This window comes from Syngnathoides biaculeatus, chromosome 15 (genome assembly GCF_019802595.1).
Source record: "Syngnathoides biaculeatus isolate LvHL_M chromosome 15, ASM1980259v1, whole genome shotgun sequence".
NCBI lineage: Eukaryota > Metazoa > Chordata > Actinopteri > Syngnathiformes > Syngnathidae > Syngnathoides > Syngnathoides biaculeatus.
Window position 1 is genome coordinate 2,010,234 of NC_084654.1, and position 6,422 is coordinate 2,016,655.

The window sequence follows — 6,422 nt, forward strand, 5'->3', positions numbered from 1 at the left end:
GGCCACAAAAATTTAGAATATATTAGGGCAGCCAAAGGCTTAACGCCAGGCAAGCTAGATGGGCACTTGTCTTTACATGGTTTTGCTACGTGATGACCTATCAGCCTTGGATAAAGAACGGAAACCCGATGCACTGTCACGTGTGCAGGATGGGGGAAAAAACTGTCTGACCCTGTGCCTATACTCCCCGAAGCTGTTCTCACTCTTCACCTTGGATATTGAAACTCAAGTCAAAGACTGGCTAAAGGACCTTCGCAGTCCTGAAGGCTGCCCCGATGACAGGCTATATGTCATTTCCCCCGCTATGAGGAAAAGTAATTGACTGGGCCCACACCAATTGCACAGTTTGTCACCCGGGCATGATAAAAACACAGTCTGTAATAGAGCAAAATTTCTGGTGGCCAAACATAAAAAGGACGTCAGGGAGTACGTCATAACGTGTCCTGTTTGCGCAGTAAATAAACCCTCCCGGCAATGCCCCTCAGGGGAGTTACGCCGTCTGCTCATTCCACGATGACCGTTGTCACACATTTCTCTGAACTTCATGATTCGGTTGCCGGGTTCACAGGGTAACACCAATGTTCTCTCTGTAGTGTGCCGCTTCTCCAAAATGATTCATTTCATTCCGCTACCTAACCTACCCTCCACAAAACGGCCAAGCTTATGATTAATACGTATTCAGGTTGCACGGCCTTCCCACTGACATGGTTTCTGACAGGGGGCCCCAGTTCATTTCCCGGTTCTGGAAAGGGGCCACCGTAAGTCTTTCCTTGGGCCATCACCCGGAAACCAATTCAAGTGTCCTCATTGGTCCTGCCTGCCAGCCTCCCTCCTCCCCCCGTTTGGTGGACGGGGGTTCTGTCTACATGGTACACCAGCTCCTGTCATTGCGCCATTGAGGGAGGGGGATGCAGTACCTGGTGGACTGGGAGGGCTACGGTCCAGAGGAGCGATTGTGGGTTCCTTTCCGGTTCGTTGTAAACCCCTCATTTATTAGGCATTTCCATGCATCGCATCCTGATGCTCCTGGGCCGTCCGGAGCAGGCCGTTGTGGGGGGGAGTACTGTTATGGGTGTGTCTGTTCCTGATGTGGAACATCATTGTATGCTCCAATGAGCAGATGCGCTCACCTGCGTCTCATTTTTGTGATTACGATCCATGTATATAATGCCACGGGTGCGGTCTGCTCCTTGCCAGATACTTGTACTACTATGTCTTTGCCTATGTCTTGCTACTCTGTGTACCGAACCCTGTCTCGTTAATGACCCTGCCTTCACGCCTGCAGATTTTGGTACTGCTGCTTCTTTGGACTGCCTGTGTGTGTTTCAACTTTGGACGGAATAAAGATGCTTCCCGAACTGTACCTGGTCTCGTGAGTCGTGTGTTTTGGGCTCAGTCTCGTGTTGTGGTCATGACAGCCCCAAGATCTACTTTTTATTTTTTTGCCACGCATTCGTGCAATCGACCAAAACTGCCTCAGCTTTCGACTGGTTGATTGCGATCGACGCATTGGGCACCCCTGTTTAAGACAATCCTGCACTCCAATCAAAACCTAATGTCAATGTCCGTGAATTTACAAAGTCTCAAATTCGAATATAAAATAATGAAAGACACAATACTGGACATTCAATCTCAAAGCATGCGCAGCAATCTAATTTTCTTGGGAATTCCAGAAAACACATGGGAAGACCGCAAAGTACAGATTAAAAACGTTCATGATAGCCCCACTCAAGATACAGCAAGATACAGTCGACAAGATTACATTTTACCATGTTAATCATTTAGGAGGCCCTCCTGCAGGAACTCGACCACGTACAATCATAGCAAATTTAAACACTTCCAACAAAAAGTATGTCAAACCAAAACGTGAGCTCAAAAGGATTTAGTGTCGAATGAACAACCAGTTTTCCAAGGAAATAAACAAGAGGTTGAAGCATGTCCTATCCCCATATTTAGTCATGACTCCATAATTTCCTCATGTCCTCAGTGGGGCTCTGCTCTGAAGCCAGATGTGTCCTTGAGCGCATCTCTGGACGTAGGCTAACCTTGATGAACTGCATACTGGACACTTTGTAGTAATCCATTGCTAGCTAGAACTGGTTGAGACAGAAACCCTTTGTATAAGTGGAAAGCACTGTTGTCATGCCACAGTTTTGATACCACCCATGGTCCGCCCTTCTGACAAGATAAAGGATGTGTGCTTTCTCTGTACCTTCGCACTTGTGATCTGCTCTCTACAGCCATTGTCCGTAACTCAGAAGTGCCCGGGATATTCTGTAAGTAAATTCTTCAAAGAAACTGTTCATCATCTCCAGCCTTTATTTGGATAACCAACATTCTCACTACCCGAAATTAAACGAACACGCGGAGGAAAAAAGTGTCCTCCAACAAGGTGTAAGCATTTGTACCAGTTGATGAAGAACCACTGTGAGAAAGGCAAACGAGTGATGCTGGTTGTCGACAAGTAATCCTGTCAACAATAACTTGATTTGTGATGCCACACCCTGGCTCTTTTGGATAAGTGCTTCTCATCTGTTGTCATTATTTATTGTCAAAACCTAATTATATTTTGTTTCATTCTTTTCATTTTTGATTAGACAAGCAAAAGAATGGAATCACCCATGCCACCAACATGGACACTCACTCTTCACTTTTTCCTGCTCAGCATGTTCCCACACACACTAAACACAATTCTCATACAACCCTGATGATATACAACTAATGATTATGACACTATATTATCCTATTCTATGTTCTACCCTAAAATGCACCGTGGCTTTGTTTACTTAAATATACAATACTTTTCACACTCTTCAAATAACATTTAATAACACAATAAAATACATTTCCTGAAAACTGTTGAAAAAAAAAAACAAGAAAGTATACACAGTACCCAAGCTATTTAAAACGACAATGCACTCACACTTGTCACACTTAAAGTACTGATCCAAAGGAAATGTATTTTATTTGTCCATCATACAAATGTAGCTAAAATTTAATGAAAAATATTTTTAAAATTCTCAACACAACAGAAATTAAATAAATTCAAGACAAAGTGCACATTTTCCTTGGAGCCCAAATGCCTGTGATGTTTGTTTCAAACCGAGGCTCTGTTGAAGCTGCTTCCGTGTGACGTCACATGTAGACAACCACTGATCTAAAAAAAGAAGACTTGATGGCTCATTGATCATCCACCAAAACTGAAGTCGCCATCCGCCACCTTGATACTCCCAAAACAACCATGCCGATCTGTGCAGCGACAGCGATTAATTGCGTTAATTGGCAGTTTTGTGGCTGTGAGAAAACATTCCACAGGTAAGTTAGAAAGATTTACTTTGACACTGTTAAAGTTTGTTTGTAAAAGGTTTTTTATTTTCTGGTGAGCTGAATTCACTCGAACAAAGTTTTGTTTACAGTTGTTGTTGTTCACTGTTCACTCTCTGCTTCACCTTTATAGGCTGAAGGTTTTTTGCGAAAAAGCGATGTAAATATTTTCCCACACTTCATCAGTGGATAAGCAAGAAAATATATTTTCTGTGAAATTTTTTGATGAATTTCATAATACAGAACTTGAATTTTCAAATGCAAGGAAACAAATTTAAATTTTGTCTGAAATAGGACGTCGCAGAGACAACAAATGAACAATGTGTTTAGCATGTATTTTCCCATTGCGAGTCCTTATTTCCCAAAATATATCTAACTGATGGACTGAAAATGTAATGTTTTATGACAAAAAAAAATGCTTACTTTTCTGCTATGTTATGATGATAGTGCTTCGCAGCATATTTTGGGAAAAGTTAACATGTCACGGAAATCGTGCCCAAGGTAATATGCAAGGATTCTTGGTAGTCACGGTGTTATATGTCTTTCCTTTGGACTTAGCCTTTTTTGGCTTAGCAAGTTGAATTAAAAATCCTCCATGTTACGAGAACTGAAAAAATGTCAAGTTCACACGACCAGTTTTAATTACACATGTCAAGCTTTGAGAAAAACCCGACCATAATCCAACCTGTAAACCATGTTCTCCACTCATTTTGGGAGTACCAAGATAGTGGCCAACCTCTTGATGTGTATGCGCTATCCATTTATATTATATATATATTATATATATATATATATATATATATATATATTTTTTTTTTTTTTTTAGATAAAAATAGACAACCCCCAGTAAAGACAATGACTTCCTACAAAGACAATCATACAGGCTGTGAGTGGGATCTAGATATATAGCAGTGATGAAGACAATTTTATGGAATGCTCTGTGGAAGAGATAGGAACTGAAGTGGAGGAATTTTCTATTGCTTCCGATCCTCAAAAAGCAGGTGTAATTCAACCATATACCTATGTTCAAACCGGAGTTGACGAACACAACACAAGTATAGGATTCGGTGAGGTCTGACCAAGTTGACGTGGTACTTCGCACCCAAAACATAGACAGGTATGTGCCTTAAGAAATCTACGTACACCTTGTTGACAAAATAATCTAATTAAAACACGTTTAAACATCTGATGCTGCTTTCACACAACAGGGTGTAGTTTGTTGTTGTTATTGTACTAGCGATGGTCGGTGTAAAACAAAAATCGAAACCTTCGGTATCGTTCTGCGTTTAAAGATCACATCTAAAGTATGCTCTGAGTTGTACAGTACACTACACTTACATTTAGCCATTGATTATCGTTATTTAAACTAAATGATCAGTAGTTGTATCTAATAGCCACATTCATAGAAATTTGTAATTTGTATTTGTATCTGTATCAGAAGGACATAAGGGCCAAGTTATACATTTTACATTGTCCATTTCTTAATTGTTGTTACGGTAGCTTTGCATACATTCAAGTATATCATGTTTTCATTCTTTAGTCAGAAGATAATGAATGAATACATGATAGGGCTTTATGCCACAGCAGAATTATTTCAGCCTTATCTTGGCAAGCAAAAGATAGTAATGAAATGCAACTTTGTGCTTAAACCAAACCAAATAACATTATTTTAACTGATTATATATTTTACCCTGGTGTAAATGTGGAAGTTGCCAGCCAATGCCTTCCCAGAGAGAACCCCACTGCTATAAGGTAATTACAGAAACTGCCCAGAAGTTGGATGGAACCGCCCTGGCTTGCATTGCTAACTACGAAGGATTTCACCCAGTTTACCTAAACCCATTTGTATTGGAGACAGCCTGGCATGTCTTTCAATACTATTATGGCAGAAATCCCACCACAGGAGAAGGACATCAAAGAAATCGCCACCTGGCATACAGACAAGTTGTGAGGTGGTGTTGGGGGCCTCTCGGCAAGAGCCACAGGGTTGTTATACCATCATGTGCTGTGGAGAGAATCCGAGCAGAATTTCCACCCCCAGGACTTGAAGATGATGCCTTGTTCACAGGATTTATGCCCCAGCTCATGAACATTACCCTATTCTTTGCATGAAAACCAATGTGTGGGTGTTAATCCTTGACTAATAATTGATAGACATTGCTGTCATTATGTGACAGTTTCAACTATAAAATATCTTTTGCTGTTCTTGTGCAAAGTTTGCCTTTCAAGTTGAGTCTAAATAGAGTACATGAAATGGTTGAAGAATTTGTGATGTCATCTGTAAGGATCACAACACTGAAAAAGTTTCTCAACCAAATTATTTTTTTATAAACAACTGAAGGTGAAACCATCATTTAATAAACATTTGTACATGCACATGCCAAATATGATACTGTTTCATTCCATAAAATGTCAATAGCTGCTGGAGAGTTTAAATCCAGAGTATGCCACCTCACCTTGCTTTCACCATGGAGGTCATATTTACAGAGGTTCAGTTGAGAAAATGACTATTGAACAGGCCAGACCAATGCACTAATTTTTTGGATCATGCAACATGACTGATTAATCAGTATGCATCAGAAGTTTGTAACATCAAACCTCTGCTGCTTAAGTTCCATCAGGATAGAATTTAGTTTCAGTTTAACACAAACAGGACACCGTTTTTAAATCGGCTTCTTCAAATTTGTAAAATTTCATTCAATTGCATTCAACAGCTTTGATTTTAAAATCTTGAAAAATAATCCCGAATAGCCAAGTCTTTGCTTGGTTTTGTGTGCTGGCTGCTGAGAGGTGATGGTGCTTGGGCGTCAGCAGAGAAGTCGTTAGCTCCGCATCCACACAGAGGGTCCGGAGCTCTTCTAACAGGCATTCCACATACCCTGAAACATGGAAATTACATTACTTCATATAAATGCAAATACTGCTGACCTGGTTTACGCCTTCATCCTATAGGTATAGGATTTTTTTTTAACATGAATTAGGAAACCATACCACACAAACTATCATATGAGGCATTGGAATTCATTCACATTCAGATTTATAAAATTTATCTGACCCCCCTATTCACAGATCCGAGGACTACATATACAAGAAAACTG